General features: G+C 45.0%; 1 long non-coding RNA gene across 1 annotated transcript in view; it reads right to left on the reverse strand.

Annotated features, from left to right (window-relative positions):
* The window catches only part of LOC136641981 (uncharacterized), a 124,019-nt gene extending 108,731 nt beyond the window's left edge, over nt 1–15,288 (reverse strand). The window contains exon 1 of the long non-coding RNA XR_010793938.1: nt 14,468–15,288. This is a non-coding gene — a long non-coding RNA (uncharacterized lncRNA). The remainder of the gene's footprint in view (nt 1–14,467) is intronic.
* Nucleotides 15,289–19,483: the final 4,195 nt, after the last annotated feature.

Raw genomic sequence — 19,483 nt, forward strand, 5'->3', positions numbered from 1 at the left:
ATAAAAAGGTGAAATATATTGTGACATATACGGTAACAGTGGCAAGAATAGTGTGGGCTCAAAGATGGAAAGATAGAGAAATCCCAAAAATTGATGAAGTGATTAAGAAACTGTTGGATATCGCAGAAATGGACAGTCTATCAGACGTTTTACGGGACAATCCGAGAACTTATGTTAAAGACAGTTGGACAATGCTTTATACAAGGCTGCAGAGTTAATTGGATATTAATGAGAGATATATTGTACAATTAAGAGATATACTCACTAATTTCTGTGTAACTAAGAGATGTACCGCTCCTTCCCCCTTCACTCCCACCCCTTTATTTATTTATTTATATAGTCTGTGTGTGTGTTGTCTGTTTTGTTTTTCCTTCCCCTTTTTTCTTGACCCTCCCCCCTTTACCCTGCACTATTTACCCTTAATTATCACTACTTACCATTAATAAATTTTTAAAAAGTGGAAAAATCCTCCATAGCCAATTGCATCAGTTTCTACATTGGGGCTGCACACCAATATTGGGACAACTGTAGCCAGATCAGCATAACCTTCACCACTTCCCCAGTCTCACACCGCATTCCAACATCACATCATAAGGCTGTAATTTCCTTCAACAGCCTTTACATCTTACAAGATTAGCCAAGAAATTCTGGTGAAAGCATTAGCACTACAACATTTGGACCAAGAAATTGGGATTTTTTTTTGGTGTGGTAAAGAAAGCTGTTACTAAGTTTTGTGAACCATGAAGCCAAATACACACATCCAGCATTGTATTATAGAGAATCAGCACACTGCAGCTGTTGGCCTGCAGCCACAATGCTCACAACGCATGTGTGGTAGACAAGGAGAAACTCCCTATATTGTTGCATCATTGTTCAAGCAAGACTACCACCAACTCTCTCAGAAAGCATCAAATGATTTATAGCGGTGGTTCCCAAACTGTGTGCCATGGCTCCTTGGGAATCCACAGAAACCAGCCGGGGAGCCACAGAATCCTCATGAAAAATCTGCCACCCTATACAATGCATAGGACTGAAGTCCTAATGGAGCTATAGCCAATGGCCCAATAGGTCAAGGGAGTCGCCAGACAAAAAAGTTTGGGAGCTACTGATTTACAGAATTTGATACAAGATGTTCCCATCCAAAATGCCTTCCTTGCACATCTTCCTTATGTTGAAGAGTGCCATACTTGAGAATCAAAGCCTTTTGAAGAAATGGTGATTTGCAAGCATCTGGAAAAGACCTTTTCCTCTATCCTCTGAAGGATGCACTGATCATTCCTTTGTAGAAGGCTATTCAGGCTTATAAATGCAAGGAGTCAATTTCCCTTTTCCAGGCATAGCATGCCAGCATTGGCTGGGACAGATACATCTGCAACAAGCACACCTGCATCAGACGATCTCAACAGTGCTATATTCTCTCTGATTCACTGCTGGAGCTCAGCTTTTTCCCAGCTGGCTCAACTCTGCAGCTTGCCTAACCACTGTCCACTATAGTTAACATGCTGACTTCTGCAGAGATTTGAAAAAGAAGGGTCCTACAAACCGCAATCCTCAGTTTTCCTTCCATTTTAAAGGCTAGTGGTGAACCTTAAAGATGTAGCAATGTGGCTATCATTCCTCCATCCAAAGACCACAGCTCATCAAAGGTAAACCGGCCCACAATTCCTGTGCAGTTCACAAATGTACATTGTTTAATTATACAATGCTTCATGACTGGCGGCTGGACTTGAGAACATCTCCACTGAGAAGAACAGATTTTGAGAGACATGAATTCACCTCTGTGGTTCTGATCTACGATGGTTCATTCACACAAGCAGGTCATCTCTGCATTCAACCAACCTACAGAGAATGGCTATTTAGCATCACAGCAAAGTATTCAAATAATTGATTTGCTGCCAATTCAAAACTGCATGAATGGCAAGAATAAAGTTGGACATTACGCATTTTAGTTGGGACACTGCGGAAGAGGTGTTTGCTGTCTGATAACCATGTTAATGCACATGGAGATTAAATACAAAAAAAAATCCTTTCCCCACAAAAACAAATTTAAAGGGCAAAAAGGAGGCAGAGTTACACCTAACAGGAGAAAAGGGATGTATAAAATGCATTAAAGGAGAAGGGGTATTAAAGGCATACCTAGCATTGGGTAATCATAAAGGCATACGTTCCCCCATTTTAGCCATTTACTCCAATATTCAGGAATGGTACTCCAGCTTGTTTACCATATGCACCCCCATATGGTATTTTTGGGGTAAGCATACCACCCAATCCCGTGACACACTGAATGCTGATAGACTGTTAGATCCAAAAGGAACATCTGATCCGTGGTTTGGTTTTCAACATTACTAGAGCCATTCCTCCCATTATAGCTGAACGTCAAGATACTTCAGTAGGAGCTGCTTGAGGGAAAGAACACAGGCCGAGCTTCCAAAGTCCATTTTCATGACTCCACTAAGCCAAGCCTGCCTTATTACCCTTTGGCATCTCATTTTAACACTGAAAATGAATCAAAGAGTGTATATTATAACACAAGGAGGCTGATGTAAAGCAAGTAGTAACATTGCGCTGTGGTTTACTATATTTAAAATACCAGCACCATTTAGAAGATTACCTTGCTTAAGTCCATTACTGTCCACTGAGAAGACCTCTTACCCTAATAAGGTTTAATTTGATGCCAAGAGCTGTTTTGAAAAGGAGATTTGCCTGTGTACCATATGACACCAACCTATATTTCCATGGCTCAAAGAAATGGAGAATCCTGTGTGCTCCCTTTTTCAAGTGCCCCATTCACATATTTGTAAGGAATAAAGCTTCTTCCCCAATTGCTGTGGGGGAAGGAACACATGCCAGAACTTCAAAAGACTGTTTACAAAACCCTGTTTAGGAGTGCTACTCAGGTAAGCTGCCTTGGGCATTTGCCTGTGCATGCGAAAAGCAGGCTATAAATTTTTCAAGTAAATCAAACATAAGCAAATCTATTCACTGTCATTGTTCAAGTCTCTTGCTTCTTTTATCAGATCCCATGTTGTGATCCGTCACCAAGATTGCAGCAACCACCTTTTAATTTTGCTTGACATGCATCTCCATCTGTACATTACAGGTTCTGTTGTCAGCATTTTCATGTGTTGACATGTAGTCACTACTGAAATAAAACTGGACTATTTTAGATTCCAGAAGTTTTGCTCACAAGTCCCATTCCTGATTATTTACTTCCTGCACCCCCACCCCATACTGTAGGCCAACACTACAGCCAGGTCATTTTCCCATCCTTTTTCCTCACATGAAAGAAATCACCAACACAGAGTAGTGGGGGCATTCCTTGCTCAGACCGCCAGCCTAAAAACCACTTTACAAAGAAAGAAGTCTTGATTTATAGCTTGTCTGACAAATTTATCCACTGTTATTATACAGAGAAGTGTAACCAACTATTTTATTATGGGGATATTAGTATACACACTACTCTGTTTTGTTAAGATTGCTACTCTCCAGCACAAAGTCTGTATTTGTTTCCCTGCAGGGGTGAAAATAAAGGGGTTTTTGTATTTCCTCCCCCCCCACTACCACCCCCATCCTCTCTTTTGCGGGTCTGAACGAGTTTATTTGACACTCCAGTGAGCTTTGTGAGTAAAGTGCCCGAGGATAAATGCTACCCTAAGAGTTACTTGGCGTTAGACAGAGGGACCCTCTTCAGAAGAGAATGGGGGGCTTGTTGAGATGAGGTGGGAGGGGAGGGGGGTATCCAGTGAAGAGATCCCAAGCGGCCCTCACAGAAGGGTCTCTGTCCTGGACTTACAATAGAGCAAGGCCTTAAAGACACCAAGCGCTGGAAGGGGGGAAGGGACATTTCCCTCCTGTTAGCAGGATTTCTTCTTTTCTTTTTTTAAAGGAACAATTGAATAAGTTATAAAAGAGGTCCTTTTCCCATACATTTTTAGGAAGCACAGTGGGGAAGGAAGAAGAGTTTCATTCATGATTCTTTGCCAAGAGATTTCCACCATCCCCCGGCGCCTTCATTTGTATGTTCAGAAGAAAATCACTCCTCTTTTAAGACCAAGCCTACTTGAAAGATATAGAAAGCAGAATGAGAGGGTTCTGGGAAATGTTAATGGCAAAATAATCCCATTTCCAGCTGTGAGCAAATCAAATATTGTCCTCCAGCTCAAAACAGGCAGGTGGAGAAGGTGCTTAGTTTCCCATTACCCTAAAGTACCTTCCAGTTTAACTCCTAGCTAAGCCAATCAACCCTACCTTGCCAGTGGGTGGGGAAAGCTTAAAAGATTGCCTAGAAATAAAAGCCAACAAACTACGCAACTTGAACAAGTTCACACATTTAAAGCCTTCTCCGTTATTCGTGCTGCATCCTTCAGGAATGCATTTTCAGAGAAGAAAAAGCCCAACCTGGTACAACCAGTCACCCAGTAGCTCATTACATTATCATGGTAAAATAATACATTGAATTACGAAAACAGTTATCAAGCCACTGCAGATTTGCTAGGTCACATATTTCTGTAATTGATGCAAAATGTAGCTCCAAGGGCAACTAGGATACATTGCATGGCAAAGGTTGTTTTAAAGGTCTAAGCCAGCCATTTAAAGTGGCAAGCAGTGACAACCACCCTGCAAGGCAGGTCAGAATGAGTGACTACTTGCTGTCCATTTCATCCAGTGAGCTTCATGGCTAAGTAGGCATTTGAACGCAAGTCTCTCCTGCCCAAGTCCAACATGCCAACTACACTACACTAGCTACTGATGTGTGATCAATAATTACTGTTCTTAAAAACATTTTCACAAGTAAATGTCTACACTTCAGTCCCCCTGTTCATTATCATTTCTTCTTTTAATAATGTTAATGAAGACTGAGCCCTTTTCCTTTTGGGGTCTGCCTGAAGAAACTGCTTCAAGATAAAAGCCTGGTCCAATTGCAGATTTTCACTTTTCATAAATAGCTGCGGCAAACCATGCTTGAAGGTTAGGATAAGTCCCTTTGGAGAATAAAACCAGTGCTGTGCGGGTGATTTATCCTAACCTTCAAGCATGGTTTGCCGCAGCTATTTATTCTCCCTTTGGAGAATAACAGGTTTTTGGCGGGAGAAAGACAGGTTTTTGTATCTACAGTTCAGGACCATCCCAGGACTCAAGAAAGCGCATTTTATCAATTCCCAAACTCAGAAGCTCTTGACTTCTCTAGGCAAGAATTTTCACCTACTGATCAGGAGTCACCAGCAAATACACATTCTAACCCTGATCAGCCAATATCAATGGTTGGAATATCAATGTCACCTAAAGCTGACCATGGCAAAATGAAGGTTGTGTGCCCAGGCTTGAGTCTCCATTTAGGCCTTCTTGAACCAGGTAATCACGCTGCTTGCCCAAGGCTAAATTGGGATTTGAATCCAAATTCCGGCAATGCATTCCATGCCCCAAACACGACAGAGGAGGATTTGCCCTTCACAGCCTGGAGAACCACACAAGCAGTTAATCAAAGCCATTATGATCAGCGCATTCTGTATTTGGGAAGACCAGAGAGAAAGCGTCATGCTGCAGTATCCAATCTCCAACTTTAACACCAACAGGCAGGAGACATCAACTACAAATGGAAATGATATATGCACTACCTGGTATGCCACAATACACAGTGCCTATGCTGAGCAGGGACTTGGACTAAATGACATCCAGCTCTAGTATTCTAGGATACCATTGCAATAAGGCAAAAACAGCGGTAAGCATATTTAACCACCACCTCCTTCCCTCCCTAAAATACAGTTAATACCAAAGGCAAATTAAGGTTGAAATCCAATGCACACTTCAATAGAGTAAGCCCTATTGAAGACAGTGAGACTTCCTTCCAAGTAGAAAAGCATAGGACTGTGCCCCAAGAAACCCAATTTCTTCAGAATAAAGTAACAAAATGTATGCATGCTTGTACACATTTTTCCACATTTATTCAGCTCTATAATTAAAGAATTTAGGAAAGAATTGCTGCAAGGAGCTACTAACCAAGGGAAAACATATAACACAGACATACTTGAGAGGGCGCATACAAGTCCCAGGTGCGTATAAAAAAATTTTCATACCCTTTTCTTCAAAGCTTTCCAGAGCAGCTAATACCAAAGCATTACCAGTGGCATTCCTGGGGGTGGGAGACAAGAGGGGCAAATGCCCAGGGCGCCACACCTCCAGGGGCAGTGCCACATTCCTCACACACACACACCCCACACACACACCCCCGTCACCGACCCCATCTGGGGGCCTCAGATTGCTGAGGAGGACTGTACATCACCTCCCTGGACTTTCAAAGGCCTTCTGCGCCAGGAAGGCAGAAAATTGCTACTTCCAGTTTTCAGCCAAAAAATGCTTTGGTGCCTCCTACCGCTGTTTGTTGTGTTCCTAGACCCCGCCACGCAGCAGCAAGACCAGAGGTCCTGCTAAACATCACCAGATACCACCTCAAGTAGCTCTAGTTGAGAAACACTGGTGTAGACAATTTCAGGCTCAAGTAGATTAATTCTCTGGCTCAGTGAAAGGCAGCTTCATTTATCAATGGTCATGTCTATGATAAGACCTAGAAACAGTGGCTGCTATCCTTAGTGAAGTTAGTTGTACTTAAACCAACTGAATACTGCAGAGATTGCCGTCAGTCTTCGATAGGTAGGAGAATAGGCTACCCTAAAGATATACATTACTGATGGCAGATCCTCAGATAAAATTTCTCACCAAGTAGCAGATCCTGCACTTGCACAAATTGGACACATTCACTAAATGGTGCATTCACGTTAACAGAGGTGGGCATCACCTTATCTACAGTTTTCTAACAATGGAAACTTAAAAAAAAAACACGAGTATGGAAAAAAATATACACCTCAAGTTTCGTATGGAGAATCCGATTCTAAGAAGGTAAAGTCTGAAGAGGTGAACTCTGCCTCACCAAGACTATTTTGCCTATTGTGGTGCTTTTAGCTATGTGAATAAGGGGAAGCACTGCTGTGCTTTTGAGACATCACAGAAAGAAACAGTACCAGCACCTCTAACAACAACAAAGAGAGGCACCTTAACATGTGGTCCGAAACTAATCTTAAGCAGCTGCCTGAAGAAATTTGCTGGTGGCACAGTTGGATGCAAGCTTCCCACAATGGCTGTCAGGAAACACAAAGCAGATGCCCAGGGATTAGCACATAGGTCCCAAGAGCTTCCAGAGGACCTAAATGAGACTTGCGTAAGGTGCTTATAGGTTGTGAGCTGAAACAGCCTTGACAAACAAGCAATAAAAAGGTGAATACAGTTACCTGTGGAAAGGATGTGGAATAGGGAGGAGCCTCTCCAAATTTGAGACTACACAATTCACCTGTGAGTGTAAGAACTACAAAACTATTTCCTCAAGAGATGAACTTAAAAGAAACTCTAGAAATGTAGTTAAGCAGACAGCCCAAGACTGTGTAGCCACATTGGGACAAGGTGAAGAACACAATCTAAGAAGATCCAAGTTCCTTAGAGGTCACACGTATGCTCCACCAAGTGTTATAGCTCCTCATTTAGTACATTTACAGAAGTGACAAAATAATTCAGGCCACATGGCCAGAGTTAAAATTACCTTGAAAGAGGATTTGAGAGAGGCAAAGAGTGCACAAGCAATATTATGCATCTTTAGCACCAGAGCCACTCTGGTGCACTGGACTTTGTTGAACAGGTTCCAGAAAGACATCACAGAGCTCACTGGAAGACCTTAGGCTTGGCACTGTCCTTCAACCCAGTCCCAGGATTGACGGGAAAAGAGAGGGGAATAGTCCTCCAAAGATGCCAAATTTATAGAAGGTGAGATACAAATGCAAGACGAAAAACCATGTGCTCTTACTCCAGGTTCAAGAGGCTGCAGTGTATACCACGAAGATTAGCATGGACATTTGCAGTGATACTCTGCTACCTCCCCCCCCCAAAAGTAATTTGACAAATGTTGATAACAGATGCCAAAGGTGGCAATTTTGCTTTTCCCAGACCTATGTTTGATGATGAATTAGAAAGCCTGCTTGGTACTTGTGCGCGTGCTGCTAGAGGAGCAGCACACTCACTACAACCAAATGTGAGTTTTTTCAGAACTATCATCCAATCGACAATCTTTGTACAATTGAGAACTCATTGTCTCCACTATCAACTTCAGCCAAAAATCAAATGCTCACACACAGAATTTCAGCTACTTCTGTGGCTTTGAAAGGCCACTGCAGAAAATAAGAATAAAACGTGTACATCCTTGGAACTGACAGACGATAGCAAATTCATGTTTTGAAAACCTGAAAGAGGACAGCTGAATATTACAATAGAACCACATCATGATTTTTCTGTTACTACTGCCTGTCCTTACTATGCTGTACTATCCTGGCTCTTTTATTTGCAACTATTATTTTATTCATACACAGCATGAATTCCTCAACTCAAAATCAACCAAGCATCTAAAAAGTCATTAACATATTATATGTATACACAGAGAAAAATCACAGTAATTAAGCAACTGAAGAGACATCATCATCAACAGCACAGACTTTTCAGAAGATCCTCACAATCAGCATTTCTTTTGCACAGAAGAAATGCTTTGTTGAGAACCAATGACTGGAGCATAAAGGTCCCAATACAGCTGCTGCATGCAACACCTGGTATCCCAGATGGAGACACACAGTCCCAGTGGCATGAGAAGATGCATCAAGACAATTCAAAAGGGGGACCAGGGAGTATCACAATCTGTGTTTCACCAAGGAATACACAAGGGAGATGCACATCCATGCTGGGTGCATGTGTGAAAGCTCACTTCTGAGCTTGAGCCCGGTAATTTATTAATTTTTAAATTTTAAACTATCCTCACTACCAAAAACGCACAAAGACTTTTGAAACTCAGGCTGATGTCTTCCTTCTTTTCCACTTGGGATAACCATCAGTGTGCAGAACTGGGAGGTGCTTATCACTGCTAAAGGCAGATTCTCACAACCACTACTGGCAGGTAAATAGCATCAGTGCCTGAATTCCGACCTACTCAGTGGCTAAACTGAGACAGTGAACATGCTGTCAATATCATGTGCAGAACCCTGTATACAGGATCCTGAGAGCTCCTCTAAACAGCAGGTGCACACACACACCATTTGGTATCACAAAACTACCTTTGAGACCATCCTAATTTCAATGGAGCCTGATAAGGAATAAGGGTCCACTCTTCAAAGACTACTAGGCAAACATTTTGCTCAGTGTACCCCAATTCTTGGCCACAGAGAGGAGGGGTAGTCTGTGGTCCTCAGTCAACATACTCAGACTTCTATCTATGGCATCAGACTCCAATGGCTGCCCACTTGCTATGTGGGTACAGCTACTTAGGAAACACCATCACAAAGCTTGTTCTACATACAAGTTCTAGGTATATTTTGTTCTACTTGTGGCACATACAAAGGAGATGTGCAGTTCTTTGGATCCAGGAAGTTGACTTCTAGCACACTGTTGCAAGAACACAGATAAGTGTTCACCGCAACATCTTTAAGAAATCAAAGCATGCAGAGATCTAAAGACAGAACCTGCCATCATACAGTATCCATTTGCTTCCACTCTGAAAGCACCAAGCAAAGTCAGCTGCAAGGATCTCAGACTGCAACAAAGAGGAGGGACAAACTGAGAGGAGAAGTTTCCACACTAGTACCGTGTCTAGAAAAATGATTTGTATGCTTGTCATGTGTTTGTAAAAGTGTGTTCCGAGTTAAAAAATTTTCATTTGGTTACAATGCTGCCTGGCTTTGAGCTGCTGCACCAGTCCCCTTTCATACTCCAATCCCATTGACGCATTTGAAAGCGTACGCTAATTAAAAGGCACATAAAATGAAGCACACACTTGAGTTTTGTGCAACATCCACACTTTGCATAACTTCTGACAGAGTGATGAAACTGTTCTTTGAAATGCTTGGCAGAGAGGGCACAAAAACTGATTTTTTGATGCAAATTCTGGCAGAATTCCGGATCGGTTTTTAAGATAGCCTTTCCAAGCTCAGAGTGTGGGTCCAGAATAGTAGCTAGACCTAGTCTGATGTGCACAGAGGCACCTTACATAACATAGGGATTGACATCAACATACAGCAGTGCAGAAATCTCTACATGCTTAGCAATGGTGGAGACAACTGTTGGCCACACTTGCATCATCTCCTGCTGTTCAGCAGCTGGGAAAGGGCTTGCATCCCCCTAAGCAAATGCAGCCGCCTTATAAGGAGACAGAGAGAAAGAACTGGTGTGAACTGACACTGCCATCTCCACCAGCTAGGGCTGCACCTTTCCTTTGAAGAGCAGACTGTTTAAGGACTAGAAATTCAAAAAAGAAAAAAGAATGCAAGGACTGGACAGAGTTTTAGGGCAGCAGTTCCCAAACTGTGGGTCCGTGGCCCACTAGTGGGTCACGACCCAAATTTTTGTGATCCACAAAACTGACAGGGTATATTAGGCTATGTACATCAAGGGTTAAATCACTTGCTACTTTGGGGTGGGGGGTTGCACTGGTGTCCAATCACCGTTATAGCCACAGAGACTTAAGCAGCTGACAAAGTAAACATTTTTTTTAGGTGGGTCCCAATACTAAGAAGTTTGGGAACCACTGTCCTAGGCTGTGTTTTAGAGTTCTCCTTTCCACCATATCCATTTGACGGTGGTCTTACAACTAGGGCAGTGGGAAGAACTAGTGAATAATGTTGCAAGAGAAACGTGTTTGAAAAGGAAAGAAATAACCAATACAAAAAGAGTCAGAGACCACAAACAATTGTTTTTAAGTTTGCTTCTTTTCTCACCCCAAGCCACCGTACCCATACAATATCTAGAGTGCAAGCCCTTAAGGACCAAGACAGAAAATGATTAAACTGCTTTAAGTCACACTGAGCGTATGGCAAATAAATACAGATATTGCAAAGCACACCATTACAGATTTTGTATGTTCATCACTGCTGTAATGCATTTTAGGACAGCCTTAGGGAGGCAAAAAGCCACATATGGAGAAAAGACCAGCACACCAGCCTCTTATTACCAAGACTCAGGCATCACAACCCTCCAGATCATTTTTGGAAGAAAAGATTTGCCTTAATAAAATGGTCAGCATTTTTTCACCGCGATTGGCTGCAGGATTAGAGTACTACAGCCTTTGTTGCACAAGTATAGGAAGAGTTATCCAAATGGACCCCAGAGTTCTTGTGCAGAAACTCACACTAGAAGACCTCAGGCTCTCTCAGAACACATACAAGTTACACCGTTGCATGAAGTGGCTTAAATTTCCATAAGAGACCTGCAACAATTATGTTGGGAAGGTATTGAAACCTGCTAGTAAGTAGACCTTCCATAGCAGCAAGATCGCACAGAACTGCTTGCAACCCAAGAAATGACTTCTTTACAGCATTACAAATCCAGGTGTCTCCCACATGCACTAACACATTCCTGAAGAGCCAGAAATTTTGCTTTTGCTGATGTAACCATGATCCATTGCCCACACTTTCCTATTAGAGTACAGTTAGCTATTTTGTCAAGTTTGCAAACAAATGTCTTTGGTCATCTCACCCCCATCAGACAAGTTACAGTGCTTGTTTACTTGCAATGAATCAAATTTAAGTCTATCTGTGAATTAGGTTGTTCAGTTCTCTCCATCCCAATGCAGAACTCATCATCACTCCACAAGACGTTTAACTTTCTTCCTGAAACACTGATAGATAATCCTAAGTTCCCCTGGCAATTATTTCTATTGCTCACACACTCACGCCTGCACATGAGCGTCACCTGCTCCCTCTATGGCATCACACTGTAATTCTAGAAAGGCACCTTGCAATGGGAAGGATAGGACAACTCCATGCTAGTATTGCTCAAACTACCTTCAGGAGAGCAGTTAGGGCCAACACTAAGCAACTGTTTAAAGGTGTGTATCGGAGCACATATTTCACATTTATCCAGAGGTATGGGCTGCACAGCTGGAATGAGATGCATGTGACCAAACAAAGAAAATCATGCACAATGCACCTTGAATGGTTCAGGTTAGACGCAAGGAAGAACAATTGAACCAGCCTGCCATTTAAGTAGACCGACTTCTCTACTGCCACCAAAGACAGAACTGTTCTGTCTTCTTTAACAGGCAACAGTGTAAATATTTTTAAAAGAATTAAGAGCATTTATACCACAGGGTATAAATGGGGGAGCTAAATGAATTCCAGCACAACCAATGACATTTCTTTATGCCTTTGAAGAATTAGAAGCAGAAATGGTTTCCAACAATAAAAATGGTATTTTGTTAATCCCCCCCCCCTCTCTCTCACAGACACAGACACAGACACACACACACCATGCAGAGTTCCCTCTTTGAAGCTGGGGATGGGGGGGGGGGTGAGAGAGAAACTAGCCAAACCTTCCCATCATTGCCAAAGAGTAGTTGAGATATTCCTCTTTATATGACAAGTTTACACCAGTTCCTGCAAGAATTATAAAGGTTGTGTAGAGGAGACCACATAACCACATTAAAAAAAGCCTCCCCTTACAAGTATTGGGGGGGGCAGGGAAGAAATCACACTGTGGATTTGATGTTGTCAGGTAACAAGATCAATGACTCACTTGCCTAAGAGGCGATTTAAGTGCAGCACTTGGCAGGGAAGGGAACTCCAGCCTCTCACACACCTTCGCTAAAGGCTGCATGAAAATATATCCTAGTGGGAAGAAATTGCTGACTTAGAGAGACACCCAAAAAAAAAAAAAAAGGGGGGGATGCACTGCTGGCTTCATGATGAAAAACAAAGACCAATTATATGGAAGAGAACAGCCTCAAGCAACCATTACAGCCCACTTAGAGTGTGGAAGGACCCCCATATTGAGTTACAGAGCAGGGTTAACAGCACCTGTGCCCCCAGGGACAAAACTCAGAAGGTACAGAAGAGAAAAGGCAATTAAGACCTATGTAGGGGAAGGAACGGTAAACAGAGTATGGAGGAAGGAAGCAAGGACAAACAACTGCATTAACTCTTAGGGCATGAGTGTTCCCAGCAGAGAACCTGCAGGGCTCTGGGACAAGATGGTCCATTAGGCTTACTCACTAAGATGAAGGACAAGTGGTTCAAGTGGGGGCTCTGTGGCAATGCCAGGACACCAGCGCCTTTTTGATCTTGAGGTTGAAATGGGCTGCCTTATCACAGGAGCAGCCCTGCTGGAGCAAACCAAAGGGTCACCCAGTCCCAGCTAATCAGAGGGTCATCCAAGGAGGTCATCAGATGCCTCCAAGAAGCCTACCACACCTCCTGCTGTGTCCTCGTCCCCCCAACAGTTGGTATTCGTCCTCTGGTTCCAGGGGGCACCCTGACTGACAGCAAGTCCATGTTGTCGCAAGATGCTGCCCCCCTCCCAGAGGAAAATATACCTAGAACTTTTCAACCTTCAAGTCTCCACCTGGAATTCCCTGATGCCACCAGGCGGGCTGGCACTCCAGGGGCGCTGTAAACGTACAGGATGCCCCTCATTGCCCCCCACTCACCCCGGGTCTCTTCCACCACTCCGCTCCCCCACCCGGGCAGCGCACCTTCGCTGGAGCGCGGGCTGGAAGGGAGCCCGCGTGTGCCAGCTTAGAGCCCAAGCCTAGGCATTCCTACTCAGAAGTAAGTTCCCTTATAGTCAATGGGGCTTACTCCTAGGTAAGCGTGGCTAGAACTGCAGCTTTAGGCAGACATCGAGCGGCTTCACCCAGCCTGCTCCCCCGCTAGGGGTAGGCGCAGTTCCCTCGCCAGCGTGCGGGCAGCCAAGTAACGGATCCTGCGCGGTGCAAAGCCGTGCCCTCTTTCCAGCGCTTGGCTTTCTCACGATCGGCTCACCCATTCCTCCCTTCCAGCCCTGCGGTCTTCCCTTAGGACAGCACGGAGGTCCTCACGCAGGTTGGCGGCGGGAAGGGGGGCAGAGAGAGGGGCGGGGGGGCAATTCGTCGCCCCCTTCGCTCTGCTGCAGCCCAAGCCTAGGCATGCCTACTCACAAGTAAGTCCCACTGTGTTCAATGAGACTTACTCCCAGGAAAGCATGAATAGGATTGCAGCCTTAGAGCCCAATCCTAGGCAGGTCTACTCAGAAGTAAGTCCCATTATAGTCAATAGGGCTTTCACCCATGAAAGTGTGGACAGCACTGCAGCCTGAGGCCACAATCCCATCCTGGGTGGGTGTAAATCCCATGGGCCTGGGTGGATTTACCTGGGTGTAAATCCATCCACTCTAATGGGATTTGCTTCTGAGCAGACTTGGACAGGATTGAACTGTGAGAGGCCAATCCTAGAGAGGGGGGAAGGGAAGCTTTACTCCGATGCAAGTCCCCCCGAGTTCAATGGGGCTCACTCCCAGGAAAGCGTGCAAAGGACTGCAGACTAAGAGGAGGAGGTCAAGCTGAGCCCCCCACCTCGTCCCCGGAGGATCGCCAGCATTAGAGTGGAGTCTTCCCATTCAGCCCAGTGTTACTTACCCTGCTGCGCGCATCACCCAGCAGAAGAGCCCCAGATCCTCCCTTTATCAATCAATATATTCCAAATCAGAAGCGGGAGAAGCAAAGAAAACCACAAAAACAGCCACCGGCAGGGATGGTCCTGCTTGGAGTCAGGCCAAGGGTCCAAGCCCAGGAGAAAAAAGCATCCGGAAGGCGAGGCACCCAGAAAGCCACCCGGAGTCCGGCCAGTCGCTGCCCCCTTCCCCTTGTCCTGGGCAGGAGCATCGTGGAGAGACTGGTCCTCCTCGTCCAGGGGCAGAAATTCCACGCAGGCTGGCTTCCAAGGGCAAGGATCCTCCAGTGGGTGCGGGGAGGAAGTGAAGGTAGCCCCCCCCCAGCAGTCCTGCCCCAATGACAGGGTTCCTTCCCCGGACGCTTCTCATTGGGGCTGCCACCCCACCTCACCGCCTGCCTCTTGGCACCAGCACCGAGGAAACCTTCCAGCCACCCATCCGGAAAGCAAAGCAGGCTGGAGGGAGAGCAACCCGCTCGCGGTGCCTGCCCCTCGCCTGCCAAGAGAGCTCTGCGCCCAGCCCTGCCAAAGCACGGGGTCCGCAGAGCCCAGCCCAGAGCTCCACCTGCAGCAGCGGGCAGGCGCTCAAGCGCCAAAGTCCGTCCGCCCTCCCACCAGCCAGCCCGCACGCGCCCTGCCCACCTCCGACTGCCCTGTCTCGAGCCATTCCTGCGTTTATATACCCCGCAGTCTGCGGGCTCGCTCGGCTGCGGCAGGACCGTCGCCAGAGCATCACGGGAGTCGTAGTTCTGTTCCTCCTCCCCTAGAGCGCAGCAGAACCCGCCAAGCCTCTTTGATTACCCGGCTGGGTGAGGAGGAACAGCTGCACACCGCTGGGTCAGGGTGACCACATGTCCTCTTTTTCCTGGACGTGTCCTCTTTTTTCAGCCTCGCGTCCTGGAAAACAACATAAATGACCTCCTTTTCCCCTGTGATCAGGATGCACTGAGCTTTCTTGCAATTAATAAATTATATGCAATATATAGGTTTTTATAGGGTGCAGTCCTAACCAACTTCCCAGCACTGATCTAGCCGCAATGCAGCCCCAAGTTAAGGTAACAAACATGTCCTTACCTTGAGGAGGACCCTTGGCTGGCTCCCCACTGCAGGATGCAGCACACACCACTTTGGCACAGCTGTGTCAGTGCTGGAAAGTTGGTTAGGATTGCACCCGTAGTGTTTAAATTAACCACATGAAATCAGTATACAGGTGTGTGCCACTTAAAGATGGGGGTACGTTCTCCTATTCCTGTCGTTATGCGATTAGGTCATTAAGTGAACATTCAGTCAAATCTATTGCCTTTGTTGTGCAAACAGGCACTCCCTGGTTGCACAGGCTACTGGAAAGAGATTGCCTCTTCTTTGCATTAAGAGCTTCTTTGTTGTGTAAACAGACACTCTGCTTCAGCTTATAGGAGATGCAACTGCCTCATTAAGAGCATCTTTATTGTGCTCTGACCCCCACCATATATGCAGTCCATTGTTAAGTAAATGGTTGTTAAGTGGCACACACCTGTACTAGTGTTTTTAGTTTTTATTTTGTCACATCCTCCATTTATTTTGATGTCCTACATTTTGGTGTGCCTTGTCCTCTTTTGCAGTTATGACATATGCTCACCCTGTGCTGGGTCAATGCCGTGGCCCTGCTTAGCCCCACTTCTTGAGCAACACCTCTGTGGGCTCCAAAGCATCATTGCCATCCCATTGAGCCTTGCACCATGTTTTGTGTTCTGCGCCATCAACGCAGCTACTAAGACTTTGACCTACAACAGGCTGCCAAGAACGAAAGGCAGGGATTGTATCACACAGGACAAACCTATGTATGCGTCCTCTGAAGTGAATCCCACTGGGTCCTACAGACACAAGTGTGTTGTACAACAGTGTTTCTTAACACTTGTCCTTCACCATACCACTTTGCATGGTCCACCAATTGGAAGTACCACTGGAAGTAACTGGTGATTTACATCATCACCAGCTACTTCTGGGTCAGGAGGCCAGGTGTGACATGATGACAAACACCAGTAAAAGGCTCAAGATGGACAGGAGGGCTTTTTCAAGCATAGAAAAACATGCCTTAAAGCTCTACCTGCCTAGCCAAGCCTCCTACTGCTGTCTGTCATGTTGTGTTGCTGGTCTTGCTTCAAGGCGGCAGAAGTCAGAGGGGCCTGCAAGTACCATTGGACACCATCTTAAATACCACTGGTGGTACCGTTACCATTGGTTGAGAAACACGGTTATACAATATAGACTTTTAGAGGCTTATAGCCATTCTAGCCATGGCTATTCAGAAGTAAGCTTCATTGAATTCAAGTGATTTATGTATCACTTAGGCTGCAATCCTGTATGCACACATACTTAGGAGTAGGTTACTTAGAATTCAATGGAACTTCTGAGTAGACATGCCTAGGATTGTCCTGTTAGTCTTTGCCCCTAATTCATAGTGGAAATTAACACCTAGCAACATATCAACTCAACTCACTTTAAACCAGCTGGTACTGGTTGCTAGCCCAGCCGGGCTTGTACCGGCACTGAGGAACGCAGACGTGCCTTACGGCATGTTTGTAACAGTGTGCACCCACGGTAACTCGGTGAGCACTGTTTAGGATTGGGCCTTTAAGCATTTTAATATTATTTTAATTCTGTAAAACAATTTAAAATCATTTCACCTGTGTCTATTTCTGCAGATGGATCTAATCACTTATGGGTCTAATTAATGGATCTAATTATCTTCAAATTACCTTCAATTATCATTTTATAATTTAAAAAAAAACCTCAGCAAACCCCTTGCTGAACAATTTCTCTGTGTTCTGTTCAGTACAGAAGTGGTTACAAGCCTTTTTTCCTAATACTATACCTCTCATGCAGCCCAGCTGGACATTCTGCAGCTTTTTCTTTCAGGAATCATGATGATCTATCTAAAATGGCTCAGCTTCCAGAATCCAGCAGCAAATAGCATAGCAGATGGGAACAACAACCATTTCAAAACCAGCCAGACACAAAACAGCTTGCATAGGCACTAAATTCAAAGCAAGAAACCCCAGCAGTGACCATTTGGGGAGAAATAATGGCATCAGCTCTAAAAGTGACAGATGATAATTTGCTATTTATAGTCCTCCTGGAAGTTGTTAGGTAATGCTGAGAATTCCTGTCACTCTCCTGGTAAGCATTTAAATCTTTTCCAGACCTCCATCTTTAACACATTTCAAAGATGAAAAATGAACCATATTTTTCCACCCCGTTAAGCCAGTGGTGGATGTAAAATTGGTCGAGGGAAGCTTGTAGTCCTTATTGTTACGATTATGAAATAAACTTGAAGGTTTACAGAATTTAAAAAAAAATTACTTATTTGAAATACTTTTTTCACCCTGCCTTTCTTGCCTGTGACAACACAGTTCACACTTGGTTGACTGTTGAGAAGAATTTGGCAGCTGAGGGAAGAATGGCAAGACTCTGTGGCCTCGGGAGGAAGACACCTGTAACACAGTTCTCACTGAGAAGGGACCATCATTTCTGAGTATGGGTATGACATCCTTTCTTGGTTCCACAGACTCACAGAAAGAGATGGGTGGTTTATCAATGACGAAGAACCAATTTATAAGTATCGTGCCCTGTCCTTTTAAATAAAACAGGAAGTCCGGCAATCTGGGGATCTTGTCCATTTTTGTAGGGAGGGTTTGCACACACATGCATGTGTTCCACGGTGGTGGCAGGAAGCCAATGGTGGTGGCAGGCCTTGGATTGTCCTTGACTAGAACAAACAGCTCTTCACCCCACTTTTAAGACTGTGTTCCAGAACTCTTACCTGAAAATAAGTTCCAATGAAATCAATGGCAACTATTTCAAAGCAAAAGGATCAGAGTGAAATAGACACTTGTATCTTTATCCACCCACCCTTCACAACACCCTTAGTAAACCTGCTGAGTGCTCATTCTCCAGGACTGTGGCACTTTCTGGCATAGTGCCTCCTTCACTCGCTATGTTTGCCCTATGTTTTTACTACATTATACTTGGTTTGACAAGGTCCAACTTTCAGATCTTTTGCAAGTCCCCAATCCTACAATCCAGGCTTTCAACCTGGTCAGCAGGGACGGCCTCTTCAAGATTCTCCTCAAGATCGGATGTCCACCCAGCACCATCAGATCTTTCCACAGGGACATGAAGGGCCCTGTTGTCTTCAATGGCTCCACATCAGACCCCTTTGACATCCAAAGCAGCGTGAAGCAGGGCTGTGTTCTTGCACCAACCTTGTTTGGGATTTTCTTCGCTGTCCTGCGGAAGCATGCCTTTGGAACTGCAACAGAAGGCATCTATCTCCGGATCAGATCAGACGGAAAGCTCTTCAACCTCTCCAGACTGAGAGCAAAGTCCAAAGTCCAGCTGAAATGTCTGCGTGACTTCCTCTTTGCCCACGATGCAGCTGTCACTACCCACTCTGCCAAAGATCTCCAGCAGCTCATGGATCGTTTTAGCAAGGCCCGCCAAGATTTTGGACTGACGATCAGCCTTAAGAAAACACAGGTCATGGTTCAGGATGTGGACTCACCTCCCTGCACTACAATCTCTGCGCATGAACTGGAGGTTGTCCATGACTTTGTGTACCTTGGCTCAATGATCTCCAACACTCTTTCTCTCGATACCGAGCTAAACAAACGCGTCGGTAAAGCAGCTACCACGTTTTCCAGACTCACAAAGAGAGTCTGGTCCAACAAGAAGCTGATGGAACATACCAAGATCCAGGTCTACAGAGCTTGCGTCCTGAGTACACTTCTCTACTGCAGCGAGTCATGGACTCTTCGCTCACAACAGGAGAGGAAACTGAACGCTTTCCACATGCGCTGCCTCCGACACATTCTCGGTATCACCTGGCAGGACAAAGTTCCAAACAACGCAGTCCTGGAACGTGCTGGAATCCCTAGCATGTATGCACTGCTGAAACAGAGACGCCTGCATTGGCTCGGTCATGTCGTGAGAATGGATGATGT

This window comes from Tiliqua scincoides, chromosome 2 (genome assembly GCF_035046505.1).
Source record: "Tiliqua scincoides isolate rTilSci1 chromosome 2, rTilSci1.hap2, whole genome shotgun sequence".
Lineage (NCBI taxonomy): Eukaryota > Metazoa > Chordata > Lepidosauria > Squamata > Scincidae > Tiliqua > Tiliqua scincoides.